The sequence below is a fragment of the Eptesicus fuscus genome, chromosome 10 (genome assembly GCF_027574615.1).
Source record: "Eptesicus fuscus isolate TK198812 chromosome 10, DD_ASM_mEF_20220401, whole genome shotgun sequence".
Lineage (NCBI taxonomy): Eukaryota > Metazoa > Chordata > Mammalia > Chiroptera > Vespertilionidae > Eptesicus > Eptesicus fuscus.
Genome location: NC_072482.1, coordinates 35,544,877 through 35,557,979, shown reverse-complemented (window position 1 = coordinate 35,557,979; position 13,103 = coordinate 35,544,877). Strand labels below are relative to the sequence as shown.

The following is a 13,103-nucleotide window of genomic DNA, read 5'->3' as shown; positions in this document are numbered from 1 at the left end:
TTCTTTTACTGGAAAGGTAATTAGTCTTTTTGGAGAGTCATATGCACTCTCCAATGGAACGTATATTGGGAGAGGAGGTGTCTGGTTATAACTTTACTTATTAGGAATCTCAGGATTTAAATAAGGGCAACCATAAATTACTGGTATTACTGTATTATTTTTGATAACCATGACCTCTTTTTCTACCCACATTTATAGGTCAACTCTATATGGTTTATTTAAAATAAGATTTTAGCTAATATAAACAACCTAGAAATACAATTGTTACTGTTTTTTAGAATTGAAACTGACTTGGGAATATCTTTGTCATCAGAATATTGCTGATATGACTTTGTTATAAAGCTCAAAATATGGTGAGGTACAAAGCAAAGCAGAGTCAGTGCAAGTTGGGATGACATGTAGCATGATATCAAATATATAGATATTAGTATTGTTTTACTTTATGAGAACCATAAAATATTTCATAGCTTTGTATTGCCACATGTGTCTATGTTTTTAAAAAATATCTTCATTTTTATATGCAAGCACACAAGTCCTTTGGTTGATCTATCTCCCTTGTCCCCACCCTCCCCTAACTTCCCTCTGAGGTCTGACAGTCTGATCAATGCTGTTCTTTTTTTTTTTTTTTTTTAATTACTTTATTGATTAAGGTATCAAATATTTGTCCTCAACCCCCCCCCCCCGTTCCCTTCCCAATCCCCCCCCCACACAAGCCCCCCCCCCCCCGTTGTCCGTGATCATTGGTTAGGCTCATATGCAAGCACACAAGTCCTTTGGTTGATCTATCTCCCTTGTCCCCACCCTCCCCTACTTTCCCTCTGAGGTCTGACAGTCTGATGGATGCTGTTCTTGTTCTTCAGTCTATGTTGTTCATCTTTTCCCCTAGATGAGTGAGCTCATGTGATACTAGGAATACACTTATAGGAACTGAAAATGAGACAAGCAATAATGGTTATGCTGAGAGGCAAATGAATCAGTCTGTAGTGAGTTTCTTTCTGGGCCAACAGTTCTTTTGAGTCCCGGTTTCTATGTCCAACAGTTGTTAATGTGTTCATAACAGCAATGATACTTCAGTTCTGGATGGTGGACAAACGGCGGTATTGCAGGTCCGACCCTCTCCGGTTTGGTCCTGGGCAATCTGCAGTGACGCACATCTGCTGACTGCTAGTATGGCAAGGCATCGTCAGCGTCTTCCATCTCTGGACTGTCTCTCCCCTGACTTCATGGCTGGAGCACTCCAAATTTAAACATCTAGGGGGAAAGTTTCCTTAAAAACATATTCATTTCATGGTACTTCATCATATTTTCAGAATCTTATATTTCAAAACCAAATTACCTACCGTTATGTATTCCAACACAAGGAAAGCAGACTCACGTTCATTATGCAGTGAAATGTCAAAGACTAGCTGTCTTTACAATGATCTTGGACATTTCATTTCTAAGGGCATAGAAAAATATTAGAGGAAAAACATGTTTAAACTGAAAATTCTGTTAAAGTTGTTTCCATATTTTTCTAATTAGGAAGAAAATTTGATACATACATTATTATATTATTGTGAATTTTAAGCTGAATTGCTCTAATGAAAGGATGCTCCACATGGTGATGCAAGGCTGAGACCCTCTTATGAGTTCATTGTTGGACCTACTGCCTCTTCTGAATGAAGCTTATATCTGAGCTCTTGGATATAGTAGCCACTAGACAGAGGGGCATTGAACACTCAAAGTGTGGCTACCAAGACTTAAAAGATGAATTTGTAATTTCATTTAATGTTAATTAATTAAAATTGAAGTTTAAATAGTCACATCTGGCTAGTGGCTGTAATCTTGGTAGGTGCAACTCTATACATGAAAAAAGGAAGAGAATGTGAATTCCTAGGTAACTATCTCTGGCTTTTCTTGTGCCTGGAATTTTGTCAGTAGATTGCCATATCCAAGAAATTGGGGTTGAGATTTTTTTAGACTAAACAGCTAATTTAAATAAAAATTTAAGCACAGTTTGTGAAGAGGTGTGGAATGTATAGTCACTCAGTTACCTTACAACTAAGATTGCTAATGTATTACCTGGATAACTCCCTTCCAAGTTTTCTGAGAAGAGAGCAGCTTTGGTATAAGCTTCTCACTCCTCTTAGTTCTATTCCACTCACCATTTCTCCCAAATAACATCTCCCCAAGTTATTCACATGGGATAAAGGAGGGGTGGCCAGGATTGCAACCATATTCCATATCTTTTTATTTAGTTTCTAGAGATTGAAGGGCTATACAAATGTGATTTCTATTCATGCTGGCAATGAGTGGGAGATGAAGCCACAAGCATGCATTGCAAAGTGTAAAAGCTGAAGTCTTCTGGGAAAAGTCAGAGATGTAACAGAAGTCTGAAGAACCAACCATGTTCTTTCTTTTTTAAATATATATTAAAATATTTTTTAATTATTAAAAATATATATATATTGATTTCAGAGTGGAAGGGAGAGGGAGAGATAAAAACATCAATGAAGAGAGAGAATCATTGATCAGCTGCCTCCTGCACACCCCCTACTAGGGATCAAGCCTGCAACCCAGGCATGTGCCCTTGGCTGGAATTGAACCCAGGACCCTTCAGTCTGCAGTCCAACGCTCTATCCACTGAGCCAAACCGGCTAAGGCCAACCATGTTCTTGAATAAAACATATGTACCAGTGCTGGAGAAAAGATGTGTTTTATGCTTTAATTTAGGTTAGAAGACATGAGGGTAAAGAATTTGACCAAACAATGTATGGATCAGTCAGATTTTACTGATGCAAGAGATCTTATGAGGAGCCATTTCACACCTTAAGAGATGAAATTTGTCTAGAGAAGATAAATGACTTGACTCAGATCACATGTATATGGGAAGAGAACCCTAGTCTCTGATAGAATAGTTTTAACTTGAGAAAATGATTTTATTTATCTACTACTCTGTCAAGTAGGCCACTTACTATTGTTCCTGAGGTAGACCTAAAAACAGCAGTAGAGAGCCAACCTAAAGCAGGAATGTCTCTTATCTTCTTTTGCCAGTGTTATCCCCAGAAGAGAAATTCCCCAAACAAGTCTTCAAATATGTACTTTTTAGCTACCAATAATAACCTATAATTTTAAGCTTTTTAGGGTCATTCTGGGAGAGACGTTTAAGATGAGAGAGTTCTTTTTCCTTTTGAAAAAAGAAACCTCTGGTTTTCCAAACATTTCCTAAACCTCTGGAACTCTTTGCAGTGAGCCAGAAGTGGAAAAAGTAACTGGAACTTCTTGGGAAAAATAAGTAGTAGCTGTTGAAAAGAGCATTTATCAGTAATCCAGACAGCTAGGAAGTTTGGACATTGCTGAACAGGGAGTGTGGCCAGAAATGACTAGACTTGGGGCATTGCTGGTCAGGTAACTTGGTTTAGATGTGGTTGGATTGGGTTCATTTTCTAGGATTACCATAACAGAGTACCACAAACTCAGTGGCTTAAAACAATGGAAATTTATTTCTCATAGTTCTGGAGGCTAGAAGTCCAAAATCAAAGGATCTCTTGGAGGCCTCCAGGGCAAAGCTTGTTCCATGCCTTTCTCTTAGCTTCTGGTGCTGCAGTCAGTCTTAGGTGTTCACTAGCTTATAGATGCCCATGACAATCTCTACCTCTGTCATCACAGGGGTTCTCTCCTGTGGTGGTTTCCTTCCTCTTCTGCATGTCTCAGTCTAAGTCGGAGGTACGCCCACACACAGTGACATCTAGGGGGTCTAGACATAAGCATATCAATCGCCCTAAATGCTGGAATTCCCTGTTGGTTTGACTATCTCTTACTCTGACCCTGCACATCTATGTGGTTCCAAGGAATTGCACTGACACTCTGTAGAGCTAGCAACATGCAACAAAGGTTCACATCTATTAACAGCTCTGTACACCTGATATGTTTGTATGTTTTATCCCTCTTTTTTGAGAGCCAATAAAATTCCACACGAGCCAAGATGGAACATGAGATATAAGTCATTTCCTCCACATTTTAAAAGACGTTAAGCCATAAAAGGGGCAGAGTCCTATCTAAAAGAGACTTTACATCTTTGTATATGATAGTTTGTTTTATCTAATGTATTTCTTAAAAGGAAAACCAGAGATATGTCTTACCGTCTCCTCACCAGCTTTTCCTTGACTCCCCTGACCCATGGTTAGCTTTGTTTTCAGCCCTTGAAAGAGGCCTTTGTTTTATCCACAGTTGAGGGAATGGGCCATGTTTATCTAGAGTTTCTAAATACATAATCACAATCCCAGGGGAAAGCTTCTTGCGATGTTCTAGTGTGGTTGGATTTAAATATTTACAGTGAGGCATATAGAGAGCTGATAGGAACGAAGGACCACATGTTCAATTTTAAACATCAGGTGACTAACACCAAACCAAGTGGAAATGTTTGTTTTTTCTGAATATAACCATTTGGTCAAAGTTGAATGTTAATATATTATCAGATTACTGTATCATGTTCTCAAAGCGGGAAGGAAATAAAGTAGCTGTTTGTTCCAAAATGAAAGTTCTTGCAAAAGATATCCTATCATTTCTATTGTCTTTCTGTAAAAACTTAGCAAAATCAGAATAGCCTAAGCCAACTATTTTTAATTTTTACAACTGTGTAAGTTTCATTTCATAAGAACTTTCTTAGCACATGCACCATAAAATATAGATTATTATTTTTTTAATGTCTAGCCCATTTTCCTGCCTCTTTTGCATTCCTAAAGTAGAGCTATGCTCAGGCCCCAGCGTCATCCGGTTTCTAAGCCAAGCGTGCACTGGCATGGTGGATCTTTTTGGCAAGAATTGAGTTAGATTGTCTCTGGAATGGCATTAGCTGAACCAAGCTCCTCACCTGGGGTCCTGACACTGGAGTTAATGTTTCGCAGCCTTTTCTCAGGGAGTTTGATCTTGTCCTTTGAACCCCCATTCCTGGGTGGGACCTTGCTGTGAATGTGTCCACCTCCCAGGACCACGATGCCACACACTGTCCTGTCCCTGCTGGCCCGTGCCGATGCCTGCTGCTGTGTCCTACCAGCTAGGTTGGAATTCTTGTTGCTGTCACTTCTGCAAACTACACTGAAACACGTTTTGACAGGACCCTGAACTGGAAGGCTGCCTTCCCCTCTTTGTTTCCCAAGTCAGTTTCTCAGATGCCAAATGCCCCTCTCTTGCTCGCCAGAGTTTTTATCTGTGGGGCTCACTGGCTCCACTCATAGTGGGGTGGGCCTGTGGTCAGGCCACAGCAGAGATTGTGTAAGGAAGTTAGGATGGTGATCTGATTGGAAGGGAAGGTCTGTGAGATTTGCTGTGAAGCTGCCTTGGGGGACAGGCATACTATTTTCTTCAGATTGAACATGTATTTGAGATGGCTTTGGGGGAGGTTGGAGGAGATTCTGAGTAGTGGGGGTTAAGTCCTCCAAGGGGACCACTTTGTGCTGTTACTAACCCTACATGTTTCTCTCTTGTTTTCTAGGAAATCTTTTGTCTCAGGTCTTGATAAATGGTAGAAAAAATAACTGAATATGGTCTGTGTCTTTATAAATAAATATATATATATATATATATATATATATATATATATATATAAATAAATTTCAGAGAGGAACAAAGAGTGAAAGAAAGAAACATCAATGAAGAGAGAGAATCATCAACTGGCTGCCTCCTGCATGACCCCTATTGGGGATCGAACCCTCAACCAGGGCATGTGCCCTTGACCAGAATTGAACCCAGGACCTTCAGTCCAGAGGCCAATGTTCTATCCACTGAGCCAGACCAGCTAGGGTTGTCTTTGTCTTTTAAAAAGACAATCTAATATGTTAACACTTGACCACTGGCCCTAACTATAGTAATCCAAAGAAGCAACTAATTTCAGTTGATATTAGGCAGCATGATATGGCAAGAACGGGACAGTACTCTTGGTAATTGACAACACTGGGGTTAAGATCTGGCTGGCTTCTCTAACTTTATGCAAGAGGCCATCCAAATAATGGGAATAAAGTTCTTATGTTTATGTCACTTTCCCCCTAAAGTCCCGGGTGTGGTATTTTGCTATCTAGGATAGTAAACTTCCTCTTAAGTATGAGTATCTGCTTTCTGTTTCAATTCCGCATCAAAACAAGGTCCTTGTTATTGAAGATTTCTTTTTTTTTATTTTTTGTTTTTTACAAAATACCCATTCAAACCATTTGTTCTTGTTACTCTTTTCTTGACTATTTTCCTATTTGTGTTCTCTCTCTCTCTCTCTCCCTTCTCTCTCTCTCTCTCTCTCTCTCTCTCTTTCTCTAGTGTGTGCAGTCACTATGGCCAAGATCCTCAGGTGGAGGCACTTGCCTCAGCAGGTATGAAGTCATAGAGGTTTGTGAGTCAAATTTGGACAAAAGAGTCAGGAACAAAGATTGCAGATGATAAACTTACCAAGTTATAACCTGATATTGACTTAAATAATCACTTTTACCGCAGTTTTGGGTGTTAGGACAAAATATTCCAGATTTGTCTTCTATTTACTTCTAAATGGACAGCACATCTTCCTAGATTATATTCTTAAGGAAATTGAAATGAAAGTCTTCAACCTATACAACTAAAATCTTCTTTTTATATGCTACAAATCATGGCTCAGAAAGCTTTTTATTACTCAGTTTTCCAGTGTGTTTTTTTTTTTCAAGATGAAAAACAATTGATTTGCTTGCTATGCCATCTATATCTTATGAAATTTAAATAATTTCTTCTACCATTTCACATTATATCAATATTTACTAAATCCTAGAAGAAACATGATCAGAGGTGCTCCTTCAGCCTGAGATCCAGGATGAAGTAATGTGGGCGAGGCCTGTGATGAGCAGGTAATAGGAGTGAGTGCAAAGCTGCTTGGTTGCTGCAAGCCATCAGGGCTTCTGATTGTCATAGTACAATTTGGCACGAAGTAATGCAGGCATATGTGCTTACATAGGCACTGGAGGATTACCCTTCTCCCTTCGTGCCATGCATTCTCACTTCTTTCTATAATTAACTAGAGGCCCATTGCACAAAGATATGTGCAATAGGCCTTCCTTCCCCTGGCTGTCAGCACTGGTTTTCCTCTGGCAGCCGGGACCCAGGCCTTCGCTCTGGCCACCACATTCAGTCTTTGCTCCAACGGAGCACTGCTCCTGTAGCTCCCTCTGCCCCCCACCCTTACCCTCATAGCAGGCATCCCACCCAACCTGGCTGCTCTGCACCTGCATGTGTGCTGCCCAGAGGTCTGGAGCAGCTGGGGGGGGGGCAGGGCTGCCGTCAGCTTTGTTAGGTTAATTTGCATACTTACTCCTGATTGGCTGGTGGGTACTGCGAAGTAACGGTCAATTTGCATATTTCTCTTTTACTAGTGTAGATCTTTTATATTTACAGTAGAGAATGAGAAAATTTGTAGGTGGTTTCACCCATTTCTTCTTGAGTGAGGACAGGATGACAAGGAGAACAAAATTTTGTTTTCTTTAATTATTAGGAAGGAATTGAATCTGATTCTGTTTGTAGATCTGTCTAGTTTATGAGATCATGTTATTATATGTAAATGATAAGCATGACTAAATCACCATGAATAAAAGAACATTAAAACTTTTGACTGCAGCTTAGGCATAGAGAGGGCAGAGGGAGTAAGCCCATGAAACAATTACCTTTATGCATACATGTCTATTGAATATGCAGATGCAATACAGAGTTAATAATGACCAGGTTATACATCCATTTACCAGGTAGGTTGTATTGTTATTCTACATACTATTATTTGCATACCTTTCTAGTAGCTGGATCCCTGCCCTTGAACTGCATATCATGGACTATAGTCATTTTTTATTGGGTTGCTTTTTTGTGGGCATTTTTATAAAAATAGACTCTGATTATAGAATGAAAGATTTTGCATTGTTAAAGGAATTTTACAAATCAACAATGAGAAAGAGATATTTTGGGGATGGAAAAATTAGAGCAGTTGTGGTTTTCCCCTGAAATAACAGAAAAGGGTCTAATTGTTGTTTCTGTGTATAAATAAGTTGTTCTGAATCTACTATGGCAAACTGCATGAAGATGCCAAGTGTGAGTTGCTGAAAAGAGCATGGGATTTGGAATTCACCTCACCTTGGGTTCTCCAGAAACAGAATCTGCCATGAAGATGGGTCTGTAGGAGGTTTATTAGGGAGTGAGCTTGAGATCAACACCCATGGAAGGGAAGGAGAAAAAGGAGGTGGGAGGATGAAATTGCGCTCTGCTGCATCCTCCCTGGAGACTTCAGCTGACAATGAGGGTCGTTCTTACGATGGGAGGGCCTTTCTGAACTGTCTGCAGATAGAGAAGACAAGCCTTTATGCGCCCACATCAATTAATCTGTGGATGTGGGCCACCTTGAAAGAGGTGAAACTTTAGGGAAAGAATTGACTCCAACTTCTGTTTTGTCTTTTGTTTGTTGTTCAAGCTGGGAAGCCTTAAATTCCCATACACGATAAAGAAATGCTACATCCACTGAGACACTAGAAGAGAAACACTTGCAAACAGACAAGTGTCTTTTAATGCGATAGCTTTTATGCTACATACACTAGAAGGCAGCTGCTGCACTGCTCAGGTCCAAGGGGCTCACAGTCTATCATACAGTTCATATGAATATTACCCATGTGAACTGCACTCCCTAGATCTATGCAGTGAACAACCTGTACAGCTGTATGCTGTGCCCTAGCATGAGGCGGAAATGAGAACCGCAGGAATATCAATGAAGGTAACTTTCTGACTGACTAATGATCTTGGCCATAGAATTGGCTTGTTTCTTCTTTCCTTTACCTGGCATAACTTGTTTTATCTCATTGTCTTTCTGGTTTACTTTGGATTGGTTTCTTTTGTGGCTGTCCTAATGTATCTGATGTCTGAGGATCATATTTTAAATAATAAAGATAGTAATCTGCTTTTCTTAAGGGGTTGAAGTTATTTAACCCTTTCTCTTTCATAATTCATAATTCTGTGACATTTATTGAAATAGCTGATCATATAAATGGGATGCTCTCTTCAGCAGTAAATGTGGACTCACCCTCTGGACATGGACACACTTCCAGAGCAGGGCAAATAGTCCTGAGTGTCAGCTTTGTAAAACATCAGGTTGCACTGCATCCCTACTTTTAAATTTTCTGAGGGAACCCAGGAAGGGCAGTTGTTTTAGGCAAGTGCCCTGTTGTTGGCTTCCATAACCTTAACCTTCCTGTCATGCCATCTTATGAATTTCTACCTTAGTATAATCGTTTTTTTTGTGTGTGTGTGTGGGGGAGGGCCCAGCTAAAAAATGCAATATTACCTCTGTGTAATTTCACCCTCAATCCCCCGCCCACCCTAAAATGTAAAATTTTATCTACCAGAAGAACAGGCTTATATAAGTCTTAGAGTCATTTAGAGGAATTCAATAGACTGACTGTTGAAAATGCTAGCTGTCAAAATAAGAAAACAAAATTAAGACTTTGTCAACCCAAGTCAATATTTAAAGTTTTGCTAAAAATTAGTTGGACAAAACTCAGGAGTAACCAAAAGTTAAGTGAAAAATACTGTCATATAGGACATGCCACATTAAAATACATTTTGTAAGGCTTTGGGGACTGGTGATCTGCTCTGTGTGAGCTAGTCAGGGTGCAGATCACATGCTGTTTTCCATCTTGCTAAAATGACTACACTCTCACTACAGGCTCAGAGGTGGGCCTGCATTGCATCAGACTTGGGCTTTTGATCCAACAGTGCCCAGCTGCAGCTTGGCATGTTTCTAATGAGCGGGCGTGTCATGAAGCACTGTCCAATTGGGGTGGCAGTTAATTAATTAAGGTTGTGGAATAAAAAGAGAACAATGAGAGTCAAAAAGAGATATTAGTGGGGCTTTGGGGTGTTGAAGTTCCAGTTTGACCAAAAGTATCCTCAGTTAAAGTGAACTGAGACCCGGCCTGCATGGTTCAGTGATTGAGCATTGACCTGTGAGCCAAAAGGCTTGATTCCCAGTGTGAGGCATGCAAGAGGCAGCCAATCAATGATTCTCTCTTATCATCGATGTTTCTCTCTCTCTCTCTCTCTCTCTCTCTCTCTCTCTCTCTCTCTACTTTCCTCTCTGAAATCAATAAAAATATATTAAAAAAAAATAATAAAGTGAACTGAGGGAGACTCTGCCCTAGGCAGCCAACTTAACAATTGACCCTACTTATTGGCCATCATATTCGACGGGGGTCTCAGGTTATAGAGATTTGACTATTGAGGCTGGGTTCATCACCCATTGTAGGAAAGACCATAACACCGACCTCACATAAAAACATTAACCAGCCGAAACCGGTTTGGCTCAGTGGATAGAGCGTCGGCCTGCGGACTGAAGGGTCCCAGGTTCGATTCCGGTCAAGGGCATGTACCTTGGTTGCGGGTACATCCCCAGTTGGGGGTGTGCAAGAGGCAGCTGATCGATGTTTCTCTCTAATCGATGTTTCTAACTCTTCCTTTCTGTAAAAAATCAATAAAATATATTAAAAAACAAAAAAACATTAACCAGCCAAACTAATGGGTAGTAAAGAGTGGCTGTGGAAACAGAAAAGTCCCCTTGTAGGGGACTATACAGGTTCTCTTTCTCCACATACTTCTCTGTCCTTTCTGGAGACTTCTACCTTCATACAAATGGAAACAAGGCCCCAATTTGAACAAATGCGAAACAGTTAATGCAAAAATGAATGACCGAGGTTGCTTGCAAACCATGACCCGGAATGTAGGCACAGGAACACTTTTAAATTCTGGGTGATTAGATGAAGAAGTTTATTTAAAGTTGGACAGACAGACTGACAGCAGAAAATCTGGAGACATTATGCAAGAGAGCTTCTGAAATTTGTAAGAACATCCATTTTAAGAAGGAGGGTGTGCCTGCATGCATTTTTGGCAGCTGTGGCTCTGTGGCTAGGTGAAACTATTCAGACTAACCATGAATGGGAAAGAGCTGATAATTTAGGGCAGAGCACAATGCGTTCAATTCAGCACACAGGGAGTAAGATGATATGATATAATGCCAACTGTTTCCCTGTGCTCTTAGGGATCTAGTATATTAGCAAACTGGAAAAGTTATCTCCTCTGTTTGTATAAGCATGCCACTGATATTCCTCATCCCAAGATGCATTCCAACCATTTACGTTTTGTGCTTCCTGGAAAACAAAATCTCAGACTGCCTGGAAGGCTTTGCTACTTTATGACATTACTGCCAGCATTTCATTAGAACCATATTTAGTTGAATACCTTCGAAAGAATTTTATATACCAAAAAAAAAAAAAAAGGACCCTGAATTAAATCCTAATATGTTGATATATTTTGACAAATAATAATTAACTTGAAAGAGAAGCAAAATCCTTTGAAGGTAACATTATTTGTTGACTCAGTATTCACCTATATAACAAACTAAAAATAACCGTGTTACAAAGAAAAAAATGATTGAATGTTTGGTTTACATTGTGCCACATGGACACATTTTAAAGGCTCAAGAGGAAAACTCTCAAAGACAGCATGAAATCTGATTCCTCGTGTTGTCACAGGGCCAAACACTGGTGGTAAGAAGTTTGGCCTCAGCGAGACCATTGTATATACATCAAATTCATTGCTTAACAATACCAATAATTTGTAGACTTAAGTTGGTTTTGTAGTTGTTAGTTCTTCGGAACCCTAAAAAATGAAGTGTTACAGAACTAAAAAGGAGAACAATTTTATTTAGAATCAATTGGTGGAATAAATCTGTCAAACCATTTGGCTGATAATAGTATACAGACTTATCTACAGGTTGATAAAGACATCACAAGTATGTACAAGAGTAAGCTCTGAATAGGACTCAATGCAGCAGTATCAACATGCTTAATTCAGCTCTTCATGAGGAAAACAAACTAAATTTGAATTTACTTTAAATATATTTAACTATAAGAACATTCACACTTCCCTAGTCCCGACTAATTGCAGGGAGAATTAGTACAGAACTAAACCTATTTTACCAAGTTGGCTTTATCATTGTCAAGCAAAAAAAAAAAATACTGAAGAGCTTGATCAGCTGTTGCTGCTAAATACTACAAGATTTAATTGAATTCAGCATCTTCAATTTATATAGAGTATTTTAAGTTCTTTAATAAGAATATTTAATTGATGAAGATTAGATATGCCTCATGAAATTTTATTAACAGATGAACTTGTCTAGAAGTCCCTTTTCATGGACAATTTTAAGTAAATATTGCTTTGTGCCAGCTTAAACTTTTATATGGTTCAAAATTAGGAAGTCTAAATTAATGATTGTTAAACTATTGAGGATATATATATAACAAGACAAAGTCAAGATTTATTTTTAGTAGTTTTAGATATTTTTGTAAGAGAAATGAATGTCATAAAACTCATTGTAGCCCTAGCCGGTTTGGCTCAGCGGATAGAAGGCTGGACTGGGGACCGAAGGGTTCCAGGTTCGATTCTGATCAAGGGCATGTACCTTGGCTGCAGGCTCCTCCCTGGCTGGGCCCTGGTTGGAGCACATGCAGGAGGCAACCAATTGATGTGTCTCTCTCACATCGATGTTTCTCTCTGTCTTTCCCTCTCTCTTCCACTCTCCCTAAAAATCAATGGAAAAATATCCTCGGGTGAGGATTAACAAAAAAACACACACAAAAACCCCCCAAACCCCCCAAAACCCAAAACTCATTGCATCACTAGCATGTGCATAAACATCCATAATTAATCTAGGTTTTGGGATTGTTTTTCAAAATTAAATCTAGTTTTGTCTTTCTGAGATGGATTATACCACATTGGCATGTGGAATTCACTGATACGGTCAGTACAGGTTGGCCTCTTGGGGCATAGAGCAGGGAGGACAAGGGTGGAGAGTTCTTCTGAAGGGGTACTCTGAGGTATCAGCACATTATCAGATTCTGAGTGTGAGTTCTCAATCCCTCTTACATATCATATGCTGGGAAATTGTATATTGTCACTTAAGAATCTGAGACATACATTATAGAAAATAGTCAGTGAACTATTAAATCAATACATTATTGATTTAAGCCACAATATTGATGTTTTTTTTTCTGTAGGAAAAACATAACTGAACAATGATTTTGTTTCTT

At 39.3% G+C, this 13,103-nt stretch overlaps 1 long non-coding RNA gene across 1 annotated transcript in view; it reads right to left on the bottom strand.

Moving 5' to 3' along the window:
• The window catches only part of LOC129150564 (uncharacterized), an 89,660-nt gene extending 88,234 nt beyond the window's left edge, over window positions 1-1,426 (bottom strand). The window contains exon 1 of the long non-coding RNA XR_008557272.1: window positions 1,341-1,426. This is a non-coding gene — a long non-coding RNA (uncharacterized LOC129150564). The remainder of the gene's footprint in view (window positions 1-1,340) is intronic.
• Between the last annotated feature and the right edge of the window lie 11,677 nt (window positions 1,427-13,103).